Genomic DNA, 24,472 nt, shown 5'->3' on the forward strand with positions numbered 1-24,472 from the left:
GCCACAAGCATGTGCACTGGGGCTTTTTTATTGTCAGGGTCACCTGACCGGTGACACCTGTGTTCGATGGGTGAGGGATGGGTGTATGGGCCAGCCCTTGTGGGAGAGGCTGGTAAAACACTAGACTGTGCCCAGCAGGACACAACTGTCTGTACCAATGCTGAACTTACCAGTGATGTAGTTAGGTCATTGAACTCAACATACCCTACATGTGCAGCTGTCAGGAACTGCTATGAAAAAAGCAGGTGAACCACAGACAGAATGGGGCTCCCTCCCCTTGTAAAGGTAATTTGTGGAGATGGCACTAGCCCCACGGAGCCCCAGACACAGGTGCAGGTAGATAATTAAAAATGAATTTTAGATCTCTTTCTGGAGCTTTTCCTCTTCAAGAATATTCTTCGGCATACATGGTGACTGAAGAACTGAACTGGAGAACTAACATTTTGTAAGGTTGTAATCCATACTTTATTCGTCTATGAAAAATGCCAATAAAATGGAAGCAGAAAGTTGAAATTTGGTATTATAATGGGTAATTTTAACTCATCCCTCCGATACATTATCCCAGTGAGCCAGTAAATCAAAATTAATGCTTTTTATTCAGTGCTGTTTTATTACCTATTCATCAAATATATTACTTCTGTGCATTTTTCATTATAAGAGTCAACATTACCAAACCTAATAGTGGCGGAGTCGAATTTCTTTTCATACAAATAGAATATGTAAAGACATTCTCTCTTTGATGTTTCCAAGCCAATACAATATAAATTTGAATGATGATAAAAGTCATTCCCTCTCACTTAAAAAAAAAAGAAGAGATCCGCACGGTAATTCCAGTTGAATTTCAAGTGCAATTTTCACAGGGACAATTATGTGTTAAAAGGGGAATAGCCCAAAAGAGTAGATGGGAAGGAAAGTACATGGAATAATCACTTAAATATGCCTTATTATCATCTGTATTCTAACTGCATTGTTTTACTGTATTAGCGACAGTCGCGTTCTTCAATTGCAATTTTGCCATCGAGTTCGTGTGCCAACATTTTCCATCATACGTGCTCTTGTGTGTTGTTGTTTTGTGGAAAAAAATATTTTAGTATTTACATTTTTATTGCAAAGGAAATAAACACCGATTCGCGATACTTCGTTATTGCTGGAAGTTTGTATTACACACATCACGTTTTTTCTGCTATGTAATAATTCTTGGGACATTCCAACTATACAATGAATCAAATAAATTATTGCTCCTATTTTTATACGTTATTCATTAACATGCTGGCAAATATAATTCCAGACAGAATAAAGGCTACATTGCGTTCCAGTGAGTATTATTTTGATTTCCAGAAAAACGAAAAGAGCCAATCCAGTGATTGACGTCACATTCCATCTGAAAAAAAGTAGCAGACATCGTCAAACCAATCAAGATGCTTGAATTGGTAATTGTCAGAGATGCAGGACTTGGTAAGTGGGCTATTGTTTCCCTCTGCAATGGATGGCCACATTAATAGTGTTATCATTATTGTCCAACACACTAGTACTCATTTCATCAAAGCCGGAAAGATTAAGGGCTCAGTAGTTCCACCTGGAGTGTAACTTTATAAAACATTTTGTGGCCATGAACCTTTCAAGGAAGTACACCAGCCACTGATAATGACGATTTACAATTCCAGGGCTAGTTCAGGACGTTAGATATTTTCAGGGCTAGTTAGCAGAAAGCGATGATGAAACATGGAGAAAGAAAAAGCAGATTAATAAAAATCGATGGTAATGTGGCATAAGGTAGGATTTTTAGGTAGACCCTGAAAGCAAATTGTGATTCAGACGCAAACCTGTGAGATCTGAGAGGAAATTTGCAAAGTTTTGACATAGCGCTAGAGCCAAATAATGATTTGTGTTGGAAAGTAAATCCCAATACAGTACTCCGCGCTGGGGTTTGCTTTACTTTTTCATGCAAACCCAGTTCAAAGTGTTAGTAAATATGCCTCCCTGCCCTCCCACACAGAATTCAACTCAGGTGGTGATTGCACACATTAGACCTTTTGCCTGCACACATTTTGCCAGTAAAAAATTGATGCATTAGGCCATGATAGGCAAAATCCAAGTTTGCAGCCCTTGGATTGGAGGAAAATAATTAGCCCGCTATCCCTATTGTAAAACTTGGAATGGTGTGCAAATTTGTTCCCCTCTCATTACCAGAATTTAACCGGTGCTCGAATTAGCATCCATGTTTGCACCCAAGTCAGAAAGGGAGGCTTAATGCAATAGAGTATGGACTCCTCAATTTGCCATTGTGCGGATACACAACCCAATTCTGAGTCTTTGCACTTCTTTACGCTTCACTGTGAAATGGCACATATGTTTTGGTAGTAGTTTATAATATTAGACCTTTAGAGATCAACACGAGAGTATTACTTTTGTGTTTGTGTGATGAACCAAATTGAAAGAAGGTCTTCCTTTATTTCTAGAAGATTCCATTAAAGTTTAGAGATATAATTAGAGTTGATATAATTGGTATATATCAAGTGGGGAACAAAAATGAGGTATTAATGGAGCCTGGAAATGTGAATTAAGACATAAACCTTTGAAAATGCTGTATTTTGTCCTTCATCCTTTTAATAAACAGACCTCAATTTGATTAAGTTTACACTTTGGAGTAAGTTTAATACTTTCAGTATTCACAGATTTACTACAAAATTGTAAGTTGCATGTCTCCACCCTCTGAGCATTTCAATTATGTGAATCGGTGCTCTCCCTACTTAAAACTTTCCATGACCCTCCCTAAAACCTTCTTTTTCCTCCCTAATCTCAACACCTTTTGTAGTAATTCTGTCCCTTCTTTAAGCCACTCCCCTCTGTCTCTCACATATTTAAAACTAAAACCTGAATTTACATTTGCAGAGACTCGTCAGTCAGGGAGGAGAACTCCTCACACATAAGTGTAGGGAAAGCAGAGGCATACAACTCTGCATGTAGTTTGTGAATGCAATTTGTAGTATATTTTTTAGTACTACAAAACACACTACAAAGTGCAGTTTGTGAATAAGGCACTCAGTGTGCACTCTACTATGAATGGGCACTGTGGCATTGCTGTTCATGCTTCATTCAACCCGATTAAACATGTAAAACATACATTTCCACATTTATGTAAAAAAACATATATTCAGGGCAGTGCTTAAATTTGTTAAATATTAAGTGCCAGGCCTCTGACCAGGAGGCCACTACAGCTTGCACCACCCATCGCCCTTGTCATCACTGCCAAAACTACTAACAATCTCTCTTGCATGTAAATGAGACAGTTCAGATTATTCTAGGTCCAGAAGCAAAAGCAGGTATTAGTAATTGTAATGTATATTGTATTCCTAAACTACGGTTGTTCTCTAAATTAGATGAGCAGCGCCACCATTAGGTGGACTGTTCTAAGTACGGTGCTGAAAATTAGGTGCCGGTGCCGAGCACCGGAAACCAATTAAATGCCATTGCTTAGCACCGGAAAGCCCCGGCTCAAATTAAGCACTGATTCAGGGTCTGCTATCATGCCATTTTTCCCAAAATGCCCTCTATTGACACACACGGTCAAGCATCACTCACTCACAGACTAACTCACTCACTCACTCACTCACTCACTCACTTCAAAGAGCCCCTTATCCTGTGGGGCCCAGCCATGGCAAACAAAGGTAGAGGTCTAAGCAATCTGATATAAAGTCCTTTGTGCCCTTTGGTTTAAAGTGTGCCCATACTTTAGTGATAAAAGCCAGATAGATAGATAGATAGATAGATAGATAGATAGATAGATAGATAGATAGATAGATAGATAGATAGATAGATAGATAGATAGATAGATAGATAGATAGATAGATAGATAGATAGATCACATAGTGCCATTCACCACTTAGGATGCCTTTCATAAATCTGCACAAAACGTTGTAAAACACTATTTGTCAAGCGGGAAACAAGCAAAATAGGGGAGAGGAAGGTCACAAAAGTGCAATCTTCTAAGTTAATTCCCCTAGAAAGCCCTGCTCTCTGATAAAAAAAAAATGGCTGAACAGAATTGCACCATATTTGGCAAAAAGTTAGAGCTTTACTTAGAAAGCTTGCTTTTTGTGAGTTGGGTTAAACATGTGCAGTCATTTTCAAGAAGTTAGCATCTAAAGACAGTTCAGTTTGGGCATAAAAAGGTTAATGCTCAGAAAAGGTTAGATATACATGGATGATTGATCCTGCAGGAGCCCCGCAGTAACAAAATGTTAAAAAGAGGTCCTTCTAATTGGCTGCTGAAGCTTTTTCTCCTGATTGTCTTTTCGGTATGCAGTACTGGTATTAGTACCGCACTACAGAATGATTTCATTGGATTGCAGCAACGTTCATTCAATCAATCAATCAATCAGGGGTTTATAAAGCGCGCTAATCACCCGTGAGGCTCTCAAGGCACTGGGCGGGAGGGGCAGCCCCGGATCAGATGAAAAGCCAGGTCTTCAGGTTTTTTCTGAAAGTGTGCAGGGTCGGGGAGCGTCTGATGTTCACATGGAGCTCGTTGTAGGAATCTTGGGTGTGATGTAGGAGAAAGCTCTCCTGCCTGCTCTGGTTCTGCGGATGTGGGGGACCTCTGCCAGGGCGAGGTCGGCAGAGCAAAGGTTTCTCTTGGGTACGTGGAAGGAGACTTTCTTGTAGAGGTAATTGGGTCCGATGTTGTTGAGGGATTTGTAGGTGTGGATGAGGAGTTTGAAGGTGACTCTCTTCTCAACAGGGAGCCTGTGGAGCTCTCGTAGGTGTTGGGTCATGTGCTCGTGGCGTGGTGTCCAGAGGATGAGTCTGGCTGAGGTGTTCTGGATGGTTTGGAGTTTGTGTAAAAGATTTCTAGTGATTTCAGAATATAGGGCGTTGCCGAAGTCCAGTCTGCTGGTTATGAGCGTGTGGGTGATGGTCCTTCTGCAGTTGGGGGGGGGATCCATTTGAAGGTCTTGCGGAGGATGCACAGGCAGTTGAAACTGGTGGAGGCGATGGCGTTGATCTGTCGGTTCCTGGAGAGGGAGAAGTCGAGGATAATGCTGAGGTTTCTTGCATGGTCTGAAGGGATGGGTGGCTTCCCAAGGGCGTGGGGCCACCAGGTGTTGTCCCAGGTGGAGGAGCAGGGTCCAAGGATGAGGACGTCGGTTTTCTCTGAGTTGAGCTTCAAGCAGCTGTCTTTCATCCAGGCTGCAACGTCCTTCATTCCTTCGTGGAAGCAGAGTCTGTTGTATTCAGGATTCTTAGTGAATGAGAGGATGAGCTGGGTGTCGTCGTCGTAGGATACTACGCTGAGCCCTTGCTTTCTGATGATGGCGGCGAGGGGGCCCATGTAGATGTTGAAGAGCCTCGGGCTGAGTGATGATCCTTGGGGTACTCCGCAATTAATGTCAGTGGGTTCGGAGAGGAAGTGAGGTAGTCTAATCCTCTGGGTTGTGCCGGAGAGGAAGAATTGGATCCAGTCGAGGGAGGCTCCTTGTATCCCCGCGTCGTGAAGTCTGGCTGCGAGTGTGTGGTGTGAGACAGTGTCAAAGGCTGCGGAGAGGTCACGAAGGATGAGGGCCGCGGTGTGTCCCTGGTTGAGTATTAAACGGATGTCGTCCGTGGCGGTGAGGAGGGCGGTCTCGGTGCTGTGGTTGCTGCGGAATACAGATTGTGAGGCGTCAAGGATGGAGTTTTCTTCGATGAAGAAGGTCAGCTGGGCGTTTACGAGTCTCTCGGTCACTTTGGCCGCGAAATGGAGGAGAGAGATGAGCCAGTAGTTTTTCAGGTCCGTTGGGACGGCCGTCGGCTTCTTGAGGAGGGATTTAACCTCGGCCCGCTTCCAGTCATCTGAGAAGATGCCGGATCTGAAGGAGGCGTTGATGGTCCGTCCTAGTTCAGCTGCGATGGCGGCGGTGGCTTTATGGAATATGTGAGGTGGGCAGGGGTCTGTAGGGGCTCCTGAGTAGGTTTTCCTCTTGGTTGCGGTGATGTGTTTAATGGTGGTGGGATCACTTAGAGAATAATATTATTTTGTGTCACCAGTACCATGGTACACCGCACATGAGCTCATATATAACATCCATCATGACTTTAAATGACATAATTGATACCATCACTAGTGACATTTCAAACAGCATCACTGGTGACATCACTGATGACATCATCCTGCCATTATGACAGTGTCCTACAGGATTTGTGGACTTTAAATAACACCTGTGCCCAATTTACTATCACAATAAGGTAATAATGTACATCACATTTGACCACATGCTAGACACATACAATATCTGTCAAGTTAGCAACATTTGGTTGATATTTCCATGTTTTTACTGGTATTCACCCACCTAACAAACAAAAGGCATCATCAATGGGTTTGCTCTCTTTTTAATCCTTGAACACCATCTAAAAACGAATTTATACTCTATTCACCTTCAATGGATCACCCTCTTAAAGCTTTCACAGAATCTGGGTATGCATTTGTCACTAATAAGGCACCTTCGGCCACGCCCCATGGACAACCATTCATAGTTTGATAAAATATATTACACACATTCCTGAGATGAGCAAAATGCTATACAACCTTTGAACCATGCGTACAACCCGGTGTAATTCAAACGACCTTTAAGTGGATCACCTTACATTCTACATTATTCAGCAATCTGTGATGCCTCAAAATCTTCATTGAAATTCTGGAAATAAACATCCACATCAAATAGCATTTGCCTATACCAATAGATTGTCATTATATAACATGGGCACTTGCCCAGACATCCATTGGTAGATAATCTATTGTCAACAGATGCTTTGGCTTTTCTAACAGATTTTTTGCAACAGGCTTTGGCTTTAAGCCACCACCTACTTTGAAAAATGACCCTGCAGCCGGCATCTGGTGTGATTTTCTTCTACCTTGCTTAACATGGAGTACTACTTGCATCTCAAACTTTACTGGTTTGTAAATGGTGCTTCATATGACTTTCAACAATTTCAATACTTGCCTCTGGCGTATGCTATTTCATTCTATGCACCCAAATATATTAACAAAGTAACTCAGTTTTGTATAGTTAAGTAACTACAACGTGTGCCCTAGAGTAACAATTGCTCATACCCTCCCCATGCACTGCTAATTTCCTAACATATCATATCACTTGTGACATGTTCTATGACATCATTGCTGAAACATCTGAAATTAAATTATTGATGACAACACTGTGTATAAAGCGCAAACATATATATCAAAATAAGTCTCATGGTGCTACTGATATTGCCTGAGAGAAAAGAAAAAACCCCATAGACTGACCAGCCAGGTTTCAAGGGCTTTTCTCAAATGCAGAAGGAATTACCCTGATGTCAAAGGAAATAGAATTCATTAACTTATTACCTTGGACACTAAGGGCTATATGTATAAACCATTTTTGCAGTCAAAAACGGACCTTTAACTGGACCTGCTTGAGTCCTGCTGGCTTCTGCTAGAGTAAGTCCTTGATCTCCAAGAAGTGCCTCCCCATTTCCTGGGCCCTTGGATGGCATCATAGTGCACTTCTCTGAAGAAGAGAATGCCTGAAGTTTTGGGCTCTTTGCCACTTTCAGTGACCACGTTTACACCAAGAACTCACCACATGTTAGGACCACCAATGCGAAGCTCTAGTGGACCCAACACTTTGTACTACAGTGACTTCCAGTGGCAACCGAAACACAAGATCTGCACTTTGCTCTACAGCATTGACAGCCCACGGTGACCACCAATGCGAAGCTGCATTAATGACCATCCTCAACACCCATCAGGATTCTCTCTGTAGAGCGACAACCATGCTTGATACGTGGCGTGCTCTTCGTGCTACATCAATGACCATGGGCGACGTTCTCTTTGCTTCACGAGGCATCTTCCACCACAAACCAGACTCTTCGAGTTTGACTTTGAGAAGGTAAGTTCTTCAGTGGGATTAATCTGGTCCATCCGATCAAGCACAACCAGGTAACATGAATGACGCTTTGTGGTTTTGGGTTCTATACTTATCTAAATCTTTGACATTCCATACCTCTTGTTCTGCTTATTGGATATTTACCTTTTTGGTCTCTTTTTATTTATTGCATTTAACTCTCTGTTTCTAAATTGGTCTGTAATTTTTTGTCTGTTGCATTTTCATTTTTATTACTGGTTGAGTGCTGCATAAATACTTTTCTCACAGTAGCAAAGTGAAAACACGTCACAAGAAAAATCAGAAACCAATTTAGAAAAATAGAGAATATTCTAGCAAATAAAATGAGACCAAAATAAATAAAAAAATCAGATTGGTATAACCTTAGATAGGAATTTAAAAAGTTTAAGGTTTGAAATAGCACCAAAATGCAGGGGCGCCAACCAAGGTTATCTAGGGGCGCAAGACCAGGTCAAATTCAGAAGTTAAAGTTGACCACAATGGAGCACAAGCCGGATACAGAAACCAGGCTAGTCCTACTGAAAAAGTTACCGTCTCAAAATTCAGCACAAAGAGTCTAGTTCATGATGAAGGAGGCCGTAGGAAGCAGAGAGTCAAGTCGGCATGATCAAGTATAGCTTTGTCTACATTTTGAGGAAATACTTGCACATTTTCTTTTATTATTTTAGTTGCATGAACAACAGGCAATTTATTTGTTGGAACCCAATCTTATTTATCATCATATAAATGAATTGAGGAAAGTGTTAGTGCTATATGGCCTATTAGAATATATGAAGTTTATATCGCTGTTTCTAAATTCAATGGGGTGCTTGTAAAAATAGGAGCAAATAAAATCTGTAATTGAGTAAATCACATTTTATCCTATTATTATTTGGAAATTTGTTATATATTCTATAGGTTTCTCAGATAATAATATTTTAGTTCCAATGAAATTGTAATCATGGCTAAAGTAAAGATACATCAAGCACACACACAAAATCAAAACAATTGTTTAAGACCACAAATGGATATTTACTTGCTTTGGCTTACTGATCATTGGAAGCATCAAGATGTAGTTTCCTTTCAATTAAATTGCATATCTGTCAAGTAAATCTAGTTTTCTAGTGTGGTATCAATCATATTTCTAGTTACTGCTACCTATATCACTTTTAAATTTGTAGGTTTTAAATCAAATGTTTGAGCAATCAGGCTAATCCTTTCACGAACTGTGAAAGTTAGTTAGTGAGTTGTATACTAGATTTCTTTTCCAGGAAGAATATCAATCAATATGCTCATTTCATGGACTATAATCTTTGTTTTATTGGCATATCTTCCCAACTGTTTTGTTCCTATTCATTTACAAAGATGTGAGATGTAACTTAATTGCTGAGTAACAAGTCCACCCTCTTTTGACTAGTGGTTGTTTCTGCTTTATTAAATGCATTGTCTAGTGTAATTTGCAAATCTCACAAATGGATTGCCTAATCTGTTGATCATTTCCTAACTTTAAATTCATTTATTGATTAATTAGTTCATTATTTCTGTACATCAGTGTTGCCTTGAATTCATAAGTCCATTACAATTATCCTTACAAATCTTCAAATATTATCTTAATTAAGTAAGAGAGGTCTGAAAGAGAAAGAGCTAACAGAAGACCCTGCATCACGTTTACACAAATAATGTTCAGTTACTTTAAGTTCTTACACAAATCATTGTTACTATTTTTCTAATGAAGGAGTTCTTAGTCTTCCCCTCTTCTTCATGTTTTACATTTTTGGATCCTCCTCACAATTGCGTACAGTGCACCCAACATAGGATAAATACTTCTGCATCACCAGAATCATTGTATGTCATCTGGACCTTGTATGACAGACAATTGTGAGGGACAAAGGTCTACTTATAGCTGTTTCTCACTCAGAGCCTAGGACAACCTAAAGTTGGAGAAAGTCCTGCTGCTACTATGACAATGAAGAAATGGTTAAAACTGTACGGTGTGAGGAAGAGCATTGACCAGCAAATTATATATGAAGGGCACAGAGGTCTGACGTCTACGTGGAGATTATCTCAAAAAGGTGAACCACCAAGTAGCATACAAGACTTTGTAGTGCAGCCGGCTGACCCAAAACCAAATTACCGTCAGGGAACTTGTAGGTGCAGAGAGAATTCCACGGCTGCAAGTGTGGTAAACCTGTATCACTCTGACAAAATCCCTTAATCTGAAGAAATCTATATATACCCTAATCCAGCCGAAGACTGACCTGGGTGTCCTTCACCTTTCTCTTTGGCCTTAGAGTAGCATCCTAATGGCTATCCATTGTAGCCATTTGCTCTTCCAGAGACATTTCTGTTTAAAATTTCAATTTGATTGTAACCATAAATATAATAGACGTTGTTTCTGTGTATCAGGAGCGGCCTGTGCAAGGAGGGGAAGGTCAGGGTGGGGGGGGGGGGGGACTAGACAAACAACGATGAGGGAAAAATAAATTGTTGTCTGTCAGGTCTCCTCCACCACGCCCCACCGCTCTTACTGCACAGGCTACTCTTACTGTGTATGTCCTTAATTTAGCTGATCCTCACTCTTTTTGTGTAATTAAAGACATATTACTTTTAATGTTAAGTCATGACTGGATGTTGAATGTATGTAAGTACTTGATTCATATAATGTCTGAGTTCAAAATATTCTGACACCTCTGAGGCATTTCTGCATGCTTTCGCTACACTTCAAGACTCATATGTATAAAGGGAAGACCTTGGAAGAAATGCTTGCAATAAGGATAACCACTGGATATCGCTCAGGTAGTATTCAAAGCCATTGTTCTTTTGCTCACCATGCTGCCACAGTTTTGACCCAGCTATATGCAAATCAACCTTGACCCTGCTCAAATAGGTACGTCTGGCCTGTACTGCTGGACTGTCCAGAACCTGTCTCAAACTGACGTTTTAGATATGCCTTTATTACTGTTTTGTCCATTCGGAATACTCGAGCCAACCCTTTAATTTGAGAGAAGAAAACCTGTAATGCTTTTCGCACACCCATCAGCTATTTTCCATTGGATGAATAGAGAGTCTTCTGATGTTACCAAAGACCATAGGTAGTCTGATCTTCAAACAACAGCCCACGGCCCAGGATGCTGGGATTCAAGGTATGACTCTGTGTATCTTGATGAACAAACCAAATTTCGCCTCTAAAGATGAGGGGATCAGCCACCATGCTAGGTGCACCTGAATATTGTGAGCAAATAGGATAGGAAACTCATAGCCCTCTGAACTCATGACCAACTACCTTGCCAAGATGAAACCTTGCTGATGGAATAATAAACAGTATTGTGACCAAAGAAACAAGGAAGTTGTGGCTATGACCTCTGATGTGGACACCGGGGGTATGACTAGAACACTGGCAGGCGTTCTAGTAGTTAGCCAGAAATTACCCCTTAATGTGATCGAGCCTGTTTATAGGAGGGCTGAGGTGGCATATGGTGTGCACAGGAAGGGTAACGAGGAGGAGACCAAACTGGAGGACAAAGAAGGAGTATGCGAACTGGACACAACAAGGGAGCAGCATACCTTGAAGGGTGGCAGTGGCCAGCGGGAGGAAGCAACATGACCTGTGGTGAGTATCAACAAGACTGCCCAGAGCCAGGAGGCGGAGGCAGGCCTGAGGAGGCAATTCTAGCCGACAACAGCCAATCTTTAGGAGCCGGAGTATGAGGAAGAGGATGGTGTGTGTTCGACCCTGGGGCAGAGACCTACGGACCAGGCCTCGGCAGCTCTATCTAAGAGCTGTGGCCTCAGGCAAGTGACCAGAAGAGGGAGCACTAGCCATTGTTTGGTGGGTGGTAGTGCAGGGTTATTTAATTGGGCTATAGGGTTTGTTATTGGGAGCACTTGTGGTGAGTTAGCAGAACTGTTTAGACTGGTTATAAGAATCATGGTTGAAAAGTGGAAAGTTTGTAAAGACATGGTTAGATTGGTGAACAAGAGGTTTTCGTTTTCTGGACTGTTTTCCGCACAGCGGTTGATACCCATTCCCTCAGCACTTAATACCCGACAATGGGTTCTCTATTGACACAATATGGTGACGGAATACAGATTACAGCTTGACCTGATTACTAAGGCCTCTCGTTCTTTTCCCTTAGGGTTACCCCGGGCTACAGTGGAAAGGACAAAAGGGAAGAGGGCCAAAGGATGGCACTACCGAAGTCAAATTAGTCCATAGAAAAAGCTTTATGCGCTGGCTGCCTATCTTTGAGTTGTATCCAATAAATACTTATAAATATGCCCACACCACTTCTGAGTCATATCTGACATGCATGATTACTTAAAAGAAAATAGGACAGAGAAAGATAGAGAGGAAATGTAATACACAAACCATCCATGCCTGTAAAGAAAATATAAAGAAGTATTTAACTCTCAATATTTACCAGATTGCCTTGAACTTGAAGCAAATCTCTCACTGGGGCTCCCATGTCCGACATCAAGAGACAAGATGATTCCTTAACTTCCCTTCTCAAGATCCATCCTGAAACAATACCAATGCACTCCAAACTCTAAGTAGAGGAGGGACTAGAAAGAGTTTATATGGAAGCATAGATTCCCAAGAGATCTGTTTATAAAATGGGCACTGGATCAAAAGATCATCCAAGTATGGCTCTGTGAGGAGGAGAAGTACGGAGCACACTGGAACTGCACCACGGAGAGTGCCGACTTACTGCACAGACCAGATGAAGTGCACGGTCTCTTGTCGGCAAGGGAAAACCCGGAAGACTGCCTGACGTCATCAGCGGAGGGCAAGAGAAAAGACACCGCAATGGAACCCGGGTCGAGAAGGCGAGGAGAGAACCAAGGAGCAAGTGGGACGGTCCAGAAGACAGAGATGAGGACGACGGAGAGAGGGCAGAGACCCAGGAAAGAGCGGTATACATTGCGACCAAGCCCGGCGGCTCAGAGAGGAGAGAAGGTGCCCCGGGTCCCTACACCACGGTCCTGGACATGGGCCATGGTCCAAAGCGAGTACCATTAAGAGGGTCATTCTGGTGGATGTGGTGGGGAGGCACGGGGAACTAGGTCAATTGAGTGATATTTTTGTTTCTCTGCACCATGCCGGTTTCCCTTCACGTCCTTCCCTCACTGCCCGTTTTGCTTGTTTTGGTGACGGTAGCACGGAGAAATGGGGAGAGACCCGTGACTTAATGGTAATCCCTGTTTTTTTTCGTTTTTTTCTTTCCCCCTCGCTGACCAACTTAATCCGGACTTGTCGAAGAGACCGAGTGGAACCGGAAGCCACAATACCTGAGGGTCTGGGGAGAAGACCAGGAGAGGCCATGGACCACTCTTGTGCTTTAAAAAAAATATTCTTGGACATTTTTTTCCCTGTTACAAAGACTTTGGGGATTATTTTTTCCTTTGGATGTTGTTTTGTCAAGTCCCTACCGAAAGTTACACCACAGAAGAGAAAGGAAACAAAGAGGCAATAAACACCTCCCTTGAACTTACCAGGTGTGTACTGTGGTCCCTCTGTCCCACCACAACAGGCTCAATGCCGATGCACTGATCATGAAGCAAGCATTATACCAGGGCCAGAATATTTGTAAAAACCCTTGAAGCAGACTTCAGTTCAAATGTGAGAATCCAAAACCGCTAGTGTTGCTCTACCACTGTGAATCTGGGACATTTCTTTTCTTTTTAACGGATTTTATTATATAGCGAACAGAATCTGCAAGTACAGTCCTTACAAAGGATATGACAGTTGTACACCTCCATCAATGAGCATCATATGCAGTGATATAACGATTATACCATCCACAATAGTACTAAACTTCATCATCCGAGTCCCGATCAATACAGAAGGTGTACATATATTCCCTCTATAGGCATTCCATTTGCCCCACACTCTTCCCCATTTCTTTGGGCACCCTCTATGAACGTATGTAGCTTTCTCAGCTGCCATGACCATGTCCATATCCCTACTCCACTCGGTCAAGTTTGGGGCTTGTGCGCCTCCCATTTCTGTGCTAGATTCCGCTTAGCAATCATCATTCCTGTCATTGCCCACTGACGGTTAGCGTGGTTAAGATCTGTCGGCTCCCATATGTTCAATAACCAACACCTAGGATCAAGCGGGACTTGGTTCTCGCTGACCTCTGTAATAGTCTCCATTACTGCCTTCCAGTATATTGTAATCAGCGGGCATTCCCACAGAGTATGATAATATGCACCTAGTTCACCACATTGGCACAGACAGTGCGGGTCAGTAGTCCTTTCTATCTTGTGCAATGACGTCCGTGTGTAATTGGTCCTATGTAGTATTTTTAGCTGTACCAACCGCAGTCTAGAGGAGACTGTTACTTTCCTAGGCAATGCAATCGCGTCCTGCCAGTCAGTGCCATCCATGTCTCCAATCTCTGTCTGCCAGACCGCCCGGAGTCGTACGAGGGGGTCCATTTGATTATTAATAATTTTCCTATAGGTAAGAGAAGTTGCTTTCTTATCTAGGTAGTCAGTTAATAGTCGGTCCTCTAAAGGGGATGATTTAGGGAGTGTCGCCGCTGCCAGAAGGGCTGCGTCTATCGCATGTTAAATCTGAATATATCGAAACTGTTCACCAGGAGACATTTCGTAGTGTTCCACCAGGTGGGTAAAGCTGACGACTTTTCCATCTCTCCAGAGGTCTCCCAGCCGGTAGATCCCTATCAAGTCCCATTTTTGAAACCCCTTGCTCTTTCCCAGTGTGCCCAGTCTGCCTGTGTCCCACAGTGGAGTGTGTTGCGTTAGCCTGTCCGCCCATCCCAGGTGCAGTGTGACCATATGCCAAACATGAATCGTGTGCGCCGTCGGTCCTATGAGGTCAGGTGCTTTCCGTTTGCTATATAGTCCCTATTAACTCCCCCCGCCCCCAGATCCACCCTATCCAGGCGGTATGCAGGGTCAGCGTCAGGTGTGTAAAGCCACTGTTTGATAACTGTCAGTTGTGAGGCCCAGTAGTATGCCCGGACGCCGGGTAAGGCAATTCCCCCATCGTACCAGCTTCTAACCAATTTACACGCAGCCACTTTTGCCGGTTTGCTATCCCAAAAGAGAGTATTAACCTCTGCGTTTATTGCTCTAAAGTATGAATTGGGGACTCGGCAGGGTGTGTTATGCAGGGCATATAAAAATCTGGGTAAGGCCATCATTTAAAAAAGTGCCGCCCTGCACAGTCTGGTGAGCGGCAATGTCCTCCAGTGCCTAGTATCTCGTTTCAGCCTTTGCAACAGTGCTTGCGGATTAAGTGCTTGGAATTCGTCTGGGTCGGACGTTACATAGATCCCGAGGTATTTAAAATTATCTGTTACTATCCGAACCATACAACCCCTAGGCAGTGTTGGAGGCAATCCACATAGAATATACAGCACAGACTTGTCCCAATTGATTGTGCACCCCGACACCAACAAACACCTCACAGATGTTAAGCAATGCGTGAAGGGACCTTGTGGGCGAGGCTATGTATATAAGGACGTCATCGGCATAAAGGGAGATACGATCTTCCCATCCCTCCCTCCATTTTAGACGCCTGATTACTGGGTCCCACATAATCCAGGCAGCCAACAGTTCCAGGACCAGTGCGAACAGAAGGGGCGACAGCGGGCATCCTTGCTGCGTCCCTCGCCCCAGAGCAATCTCCCTTGATAAGTGTCCATTGGCAACTACATGCGCAATAAGGTTAGTATACAGTAGGCGTATCCAGGAACAGAATTTCGGTCCAAACCCCAAGTGTTGGAGAACCACAAACAGAAATGCCCAGTCCACCGAGTCAAACACCATATTTGGGTCCAGTGATAGGACCGCTGCGTCCTCCCGTATCGTATGTTTTCGTCCCAGGACATTATGTAGGCGCCTGAGATAAGGTAAGCTCGTCTGCGCCCGTCCGCCCCTGGACCGCGCCCAGCGCCAGACCCCCTGGCCCCCGTAGATGCCAGCCCCCCCGCCGTACTTACGATCACGCCATCCTCAACGCTCTCAACACAGGCCGAACCCCTGGCTGCCACCGAGCCACCCCAGGACGCACACACTGACCCTTCACCTGCCAACCCTGCAAGTTCTCCTGCATCCGGACCTGCACCGCACCCGCCAAGACGAGCACCAGCAGCAACCACCTGAAATGCATCCTGCTGAACACTCGCTCCGTCCACAGACACGCCATAGAACTCTGGAACCTCCTCGACACCACAGCTCCAGACGTCGCCTTCCTCACGGAAACTTGGATGAACGCCTCCTCAGCACCAGACATCTCCATCCCAGACGGATACAAGATCACCAGGAGGGACCGCGCCAACCAGACGGGAGGAGGCATCGCCATCGTCCACAAGAACACCATCCGCATCACAACCAACTCCGACGACACCCTCACAGCCGCCGAACACCTGCACTTCCAGATCCACACCAACCCCAAGACAACCCTCAGAGGCACCCTCATCTACAGACCCCCGGGTCCACGCACACAATTCAGCGAAGACATCGCCGACTTCATCAGCCCACACGCCCTCCCCTCCGCTGACTACATCCTCCTCGGGGACCTCAACTTCCACCTGGAGAACAACAACGACCACAACACCACCACCCTGCTGGACAACCTCTCCAACCTCGGACTCAAGCAACTGGTGACCACCCCCACCCACTTCGCCGGCCACACGCTAGACCCCGTCTTCTCCTCCAGCAAGGACATCTCCTTCAGCCACGCCACCGGGCTCCACTGGACGGACCACAGCTGCGTACACTTCAGCTTCAGAAGGACCACGCTCCACCACCACCAGCAACAAGTTCCCTGCAGAAGCTGGAACAAGATCACAGCCGACCAGCTCGCCGCATCCCTGAGCCAGAACCCTCCCGCCAGCTCAGCGAACCCCAACCATGCCGCCAACAACCTCACGAGGTGGATCAGCAACTGCGCAGACGACCTCGCCCCACTGAAGACACCTCCCAGCAGACCCGGCAGCAAGAAAGCATCCTGGTTCACTGACGAACTCAAGAGCTCCAAGAAGAACTGCCGAGCCCTCGAGAAAACCTGGCGCAGAGACCCGACACCAGACAACAAGACCACCCTCAAGCTCGCCACTCGAATACACCACCAACTGATCCACGCCACCAAGAAAACCGCATTTAAGGAATGACTGGACAACAACGCCCACAACAGCAAGGAACTCTTCAACATCGTCAAAGAGCTCTCCAACCCCAGCGCCGGAAACAACGACATCACCCCTTCGCAAGACCTCTGCAACTCGCTCGCCTCGTTCTTCCACAGCAAGATCACAGACATACACAACAGCTTCAGCTCACAGCCGATGCACCCTGCAACCGCACCAACGCCCCCCACCACCACCCTCCGCGCCTGGACCCCGATCAACTCCGAAGACACCATCCGCACGATGAACTCCATCCACTCCGGATCACCAACCGACCCCTGCCCTCACCACGTCTTCAACAAGGCCGATTCCGTCATCGCACCCCATCTACGGGACATCATCAATGCCTCCTTCGACACCGCAACCTTCCCAGAGAGCTGGAAGCACGCCGAACTCAGCGCCCTACTGAAGAAACCATCAGCAGACCCCACCGACCTCAAAAACTACCGCCCCATCTCGCTCCTCCCGTTTCCTGCCAAAGTCATCGAGAAGACCGTCAACAGACAGCTGGCCGTCTTCCTCGAGACGAATGGATCCCTCGACCACTCGTAGTCCGGCTTCCGGGCCAACCACAGTACCGAGACCGCCCTCATCGCAGCCACCGACGACATCCGAACCCTGCTCGACAACGGGGAAACAGCGGCCCTCATCCTCCTGGACCTCTCCGCGGCGTTCGACACGGTCTGCCACCGCACCCCAGTGCAGCGCCTCAACAACATCGGAATCCATGAGAAGGCACTGGACTGGATCATCTCCTTCCTCGCCGGAAGAACACAGAGAGTCCGCCTCCCCCCATTCAGATCAGAAGCCACCGAAGTCATCTGCGGCGTACCACAAGGATCATCACTCAGCCCCACGCTGTTCAACATCTACATGAGCCCCCTCGCAGCCATCGCACGCCAACACAACTTCAACATCATCTCCTACGCCGACGACACCCAGCTGATCCTCTCCCTCACCAACGACCCCGCCACCGCCACCGCCAGAACCAACCTACACGAAGGGATGAAAGTCGTAGCCGAGTGGATGATGAACAGCCGCCTGAAACTGAACTTAGATAAGACGGAAGTCCTCATCCTGGGATCTTCGCCCTCCGCCTGGGACGACTCCTGGTGGCCCCCTGCCCTGGGCAGCGCATCCAAACCGACAGACCACGCACGCAACCTGGGCTTCATCCTGGACTCCTCCCTCTCCATGACCAGACAAGTCAACGCCGTCTCCTCGTCATGCTTCAGCATCCTCCGCATGCTACGTAAGATCTTCCGGTGGATCCCCACCGAAACCAGGAAGACGGTCACCCAGGCCCTCGTCACCAGCCGACTGGACTACGGCAACTCCCTCTACGCCGGAACCACTGCAAAACTCCAGAAAAGACTCCAGCGCATTCAGAACGCCTCAGCACGACTCATCCTGGACATCCCCCGACACAGCCACATCTCCGCACACCTGAGAAACCTGCACTGGCTCCCCGTCAGCAAGAAAATCATGTTCCGACTCCTCACCCACGCAATCAAAGCGCTCCACAACCAAGGCCCAAGATACCTCAACGACCGCCTGAACTTCTACACTCCCACCCGCCAGCTTCGATCGACCAGCCACGCCCTCGCCGCTGTCCCCCGCATCCGAAGAGCCACAACGGGAGGAAGATCCTTCTCCTACCTGGCCGCCAAGATGTGGAACTCCCTCCCCACCCACCTCTGCCTGACCCAAGACCACCTCGCCTTCAGGAAGCAACTCAAGACCTGGCTGTTCGAGCAGTAGCGGACCCCCCCCACCCCAAGCGCCTTGAGACCCTCCGGGTGAGTAGCGCGCTATACAAATGCTTGATTGATTGATTGATTGAGATTCAAAGCAGTGTTTCTGTAAGGCATGAATCCCGATTGGTCCGGGTGGATCAATATAGTGAGATAAGGTGTCAATCTGAGCACTAACGTTTTGGCCAGAATCTTGGCCTCTGCGTTAATCAATGAGATCGGTCAGTAAGATGCGCACTCCACAGCGGGTTTGCCAGGTTTATGGATGGCCACTATGGTAGCCAACCGTTGATCTCTTGGGAGCTCGCCTTGGGCCCTGCTTGCCTCATACATTTTTAACATATAGGGGGCCACCTTATGCACCGTACATTTATAGAATTCTATTGGGATGCCATTGGGGCCACTGGCTTTACCCGATAGTATCTTGTAGATGGCCACCTTGAGCCCATCCATCCACTGTAATATCTGCCTCGAGTCTCTCCACTGGCGTGAGTACCGGCATACGTATGTCTCTACGGAATTTAATCTCTTCCTGGACTGTGGTTTTGTTTGTGGATGTGTACACCCGTTCATAGTGTACTGCCAGCGCACTCACTATCTCCTGTGGGTCTGATGTTATCTCATCATTTTCCGACCTGAGCTGCGCTATCCACCTATTCGCTCGTTCCCTCCTATCCAGCCAGGCGAGAAGTTTGCCGGCTTTGTCCCCCGATTCGTAGACCCTATGCTGAACTGTCGTTATGCGGGTTTTGGCTTCAGCCCAAAGATGTTCCTTATATTCCTGTTGTTTCACGCGCAACCCATAGGCATTGGTGTCTGAGGGGTCCCTAGCATGTTGAGACTCCAAATGATGCACCTCCCGTTCCAAGGCTTCTATCTCCTTTTTCTTATCTTTTTATGACCTTCAATGAGGGAAATGGCCTGCCCACATATGACTGGTTTGTACACCTTCCACAAAGTTAGCAGGGAAGAGGCCGAGGCCTCATTTTCTTGGAAGTAATGCATTGTGGTAGTTTGTAAATCTTTCTTAATCTTAGGATTCAGTAGGAATCCCGGATATATAGGATACATACGACGCTGGGTGGGGCCGTGTGATCAAAACTCCGCCAGCACTGGGGAGTGGTGAGAGATCCCCCTGGGCAGATGCGAGACCGCCCCAAACCCTCCCATATTGTCTGTTGCTGCAAGAATGTAGTCTATGCATGAAAGACTATTGTGAGCTCCTGAGTGAAAAGTATATTGTCACTGATGTGGATTTTGAAATCGTCAAACATCCAGTAAACCATGGGCTTCTAAGAATTCAGCCAGGGGTGATCGGAGACGGTGTTGATGTTGGGCGGGTGTACGGTCCACTGCGTTGTTGATCGTCTTATTAAAGTCGCCCCCTAATATTAAGTCCCCCTCTGGCAGCGTCAGCGGGAACTTGCCCAAGACCTGAAGGGCTGAGGAGTGTAGGGCGGATGGGATATAGACAGTCACTAAATTAAATAGACAACCTTCCCATGGTATCGAAGTCGCGGCAAATTGGCCCTGGTCATCTTTAAAAGTACGGTGAATTATGAGAGGGAATTGCTTTCTAATTATGATTCCCACCCTGCGAGACCCCGAGGTAAATTCCGAATGTACTAGCAGCTGGAACCCCATCGGTCCAGTGCTTTGCATGTGGACCCTACTAAATGCGTTTCCTGCAACAGTGTGACTGCTGAGGCCTTGCGTTTCAAATATAATCTGGGACATTTCTGATGAGATTCCACAATCAGAACATGCAGATCAGTCTTTGGCCTGCACCATTGCCTGGATCTGGAACAACATCCCTTTTTCATCAGGACAACCCCAACACTTCCTCAATTTAAAAAAAGAAAAGAGTTGAAGACTCATCTCTTTAAAGACCACTACATCACAATGCATTAACCTTCCATAACCCAGCTTCCTTTCCTCTTACTCACGGAATGTTTGCTTGTCTTTGAAGATGTACAGTGCTCTGCTGCCCTGAGGCTAGGTTCTTGCTATAGAAATAACATATACACACATACATGAGAAATCCTCTTCTAAAACTAGGAGCATCACTCGTAGCAGAGAGTTCATCTTGAAATCTATTGAGAGACTTCAAATCTATAATAATTATGTACTGACCCAAAGCCGTCAGAGCCAAAAAATGTATTGAGTACCACTACAGACCCCTCTCATGGACATGGACTGGAAAGATGTCCCATTTCTTCACTGGGGAGAGATCACTGTCCTCTAAAATCTGTCTTTTGTATGGGCATCTGGGCAAAGGAGTCTCAACAATGTAGAACCTTGGAGGGGATAGAAGAAAATCTATTTTTTTCTAAGGAAAACAATGACCAAGATTAGTTTTGCTTGGATTTCATTGCAACCCAAAAGTTGAGAGCAGTCTTGGTACACCTGAATTTCTGAAGACAGGGTCTGAAAATTCTTAACAGGAACTGAGACGTATATACTGCCTTTATATCTGCTCTCATTGACAAACTCCACCCAGCAAATGTTTGCTTCCAAGCCCGTTCAGCTTGGCTCAGAAATCCTAAAGTCCTCTGTGAGGAAAGAAGTCTGCCCAGCTGTAAGAAATGCGGTCTCTAGTTGACAAAGGTATACACCCTGTCCAAGGAGGGACCACCACTCTAGTCAGGGTAAGTCGGATACACAACCTAAATTAACCTGTGCTCATCCTCTGGTAGCTTGGCACAGAGCAGTCAGGCGTAACTTAACAGGCAATGTGTAAAGTATTTGTCCAGCATATTACTTATATTAACAGTGACAACACCACAAAAAGACTTTACACTGATTAAAGCAAGACCAAAACAACACAATTCCAATTGGTAGGAGACAAGATATGATTTTTTAAATATTGAGTGCAAAAACAGTGCTTAGAAGTCAATAGCGCAATAGGTTACTTGAGGTCTTGCTAGACCAAGCCAAATCTGAAAAGTCAAGCCCACCGCGAAGGAGCATGGCTCAGAAACAATTCTAAACAGGTCCAATTAAAGTTTGACCTTCTCAAATTGAGCCAAGAGTCCCATTCATGGGAAAAAGTTCACTGGGAGCACACGGAGCGTTGGTGGTGGTAAGTGGGCCACCAAGAACTGGCGGGCATCAGAGACATACAGGTTGAGACCTGGTGGTCACAAACAGCAATGCTGCAGTGCGAAGAGATAAACTTGCACCCACTTGTGCTGATCCTTTGAGCGAGTGGTGTGGTCCTGGAGAGAACGGGCCTGTTCACAGTCACGAAGAGCCTAAAACGTTGATTTAAAGTTGCTGGAGTGCAGGAAACCTGCTTCTGAGGCCCAGGACTGGAGGGGGAACCTCAGGTAATGGTTAGACTCACTGATGGCAGACCCAGCAGCACCAGCAAAGTTGCAAGATGTTGTTTGCATCTCTGAGACTTCAGAAGAACAGGAGGCAAGCAGACAAGCCCTTGGAGAAGTTGGGTTCAAGGATGTAGAGAGCAGGACCAGTCCATCTCACTCCCAGGCAAGAAACAGGAGTCAGTAGGCCTACACAGCAGTGCCCCAGCAAAATGGCAGTCCCTCCCACAGTACAACAATCAGCAGGCAGCAGGGCAACACAGCTAGGCAGGTAGCAAAGTGGCAGTCCTTCCTACTGCACAGCAGATCTTCTTCCAGGAAGAATGTCCTTGGTTCCAGTAGAGTTCTGAATTGGTGGTGTCAGGGGTCCAGTAATAATACCCAAATGTGCCTTTGTAATGGGGGAGACAGCAAAGAGGCCTTTGAAGATCGCAAGGTCCCTGACTTTCCCGCTCCATGCACACTACAGAGGGGTATGCAGCTCTTTGTGTGAGGTACAGCTACAGCCCCATTTGGGTGCAATTGTCAGCTCCTCTCTTCCAATCTACCTCAGGAAGGCCCATCAGTCTGGTGATGAGCCATCAGAATGCAAATGTCACACCCCAGCTTCCTCTGTGTGACTGTCTAGAGGGAATACACAAACCCCATCTGTCACCCTTACCAAGATGTTTATTCAAAGACAGGCAGAGGCACAGAATGGTGTAAAGTAAGAAGGTGCCAAGTTTCTAAAAGTATTCAATATAACAAGGGGTGGGCCCTATACCACACAGCTAAATTGGACCAGTGAATTACAAATGAACGAAATATCTAGCTGACCATTTATTGGGCTGACAGCTATTTAAGCAGACTAAGACCAAAATCACAAATAAGATGGTCTACATCATTTAATTATTATTTTTTTGAAAATTATTATGCGTTTTATAAGTACACTAGGTAGATATGGACAACACTTCACAGTTTACATGGTGTAAAAAATAGACTGAAAAGGAGAAAACAACTAGAACAATTACAACAGAATCAATTGGTGATTTCACAAAACAAATATGGACTACACTGAAAAATTGCATAACAAAGTGAAAACATCAAAGCAAAATACACGAAAATCAATTGGAGCTATTACCAGTCAGGGGAAAAACCCAATAATCAGGTAGCCCATATTTCCATCAAAAACTGTTTAGATGGAGCAGACTCTGGATACCAACCAACGGGGATATTTACTTTTCATGCAAGTGAGGGTAAACATTTTAAGGAGATTATTCCCCTCAATTGGTATTCATATTTTTTTAAAGCAAACTGTTCACCTGTTGGTGAAATGTGCAAATGCGTTTCGAAACCCAATTTATTTCAAGGGATTCTATTCATATCCACCTTGTGTACTTATAAAACGCATCATCATTTAAAAAAAATTATTAAATGATGTAGACCATCTTATTTGTGATTTTGGTCTTAGTCTGCTTAAATAGCTGGCAGCCCAATAAATGGTCATCTAGATATTTTGTTAATTTGTAACTTTTTAAAAGTGGCATTTTCAGACCTGTAATTTAAAAACCAACATCACTAAAAGATGTGTTTTTAAATTCTAAGTCCGAAGACACAAAGCTCCAAATTTTCTATCTGCCCCAATGGAAAATTACACCTAAAAGTTTTTTTTAGGCAATCCTCATGTTAGCCTATGAGAGAGACAGGCATTACAGCTTTGAGAATACGAATTTAGAAGTTTTTCACTACCAGAACATGTAAAAATCAAATGTACTTGTCCTGACGATTAAATACACAGCATCCTGCCCCCGGGAATACCTAAGCCCTACCTTAGGGGTGACTTATATGTAATAAAAAGGAAGGGTTGGGCCTGGCAAGTAGGTTAACTTGCCAGGTCAAAATGGCAGTTTAAAACTGCACACAAAGGTTCTGCATTGGCACTCCTGAGCCCTGTTGAAAGAGCTACTGAGTGGCACAATCAGGGCTGCAGACCCACTGGTAGCATTTAATTTACAGGCTATGAGCATAGATAGTGGACTTTACTAGGGACTTACATGTGTTGGACTTGGCCCTTCTGGCAGGTTCACCCCTGAAACTTTTTGCTTTTTATTGTGACCTGTTGTTAGTGATTTTTGGCTTCTGCGCACTTTACCACTGTGTCCCAGGGTAAAGTGCGTGCGTGTAGTGAGGTTGGCCTGCCCTCCCATAGGAATGCATTGGGGAATGTATGTGTCCCTGGTAGTTCCTGATGCGTGGGGAGTGCAGGTGCGAGTTTGGTATGTGCGGACTCGTGTGATGAAATGCTGCGCGATGATATGTGCGGCGTCAATGTACCTAGTGTGGAAGTGCCACTT

This window comes from Triturus cristatus, chromosome 12, assembly GCF_964204655.1.
Source record: "Triturus cristatus chromosome 12, aTriCri1.1, whole genome shotgun sequence".
Classification (NCBI taxonomy): Eukaryota; Metazoa; Chordata; class Amphibia; order Caudata; family Salamandridae; genus Triturus; species Triturus cristatus.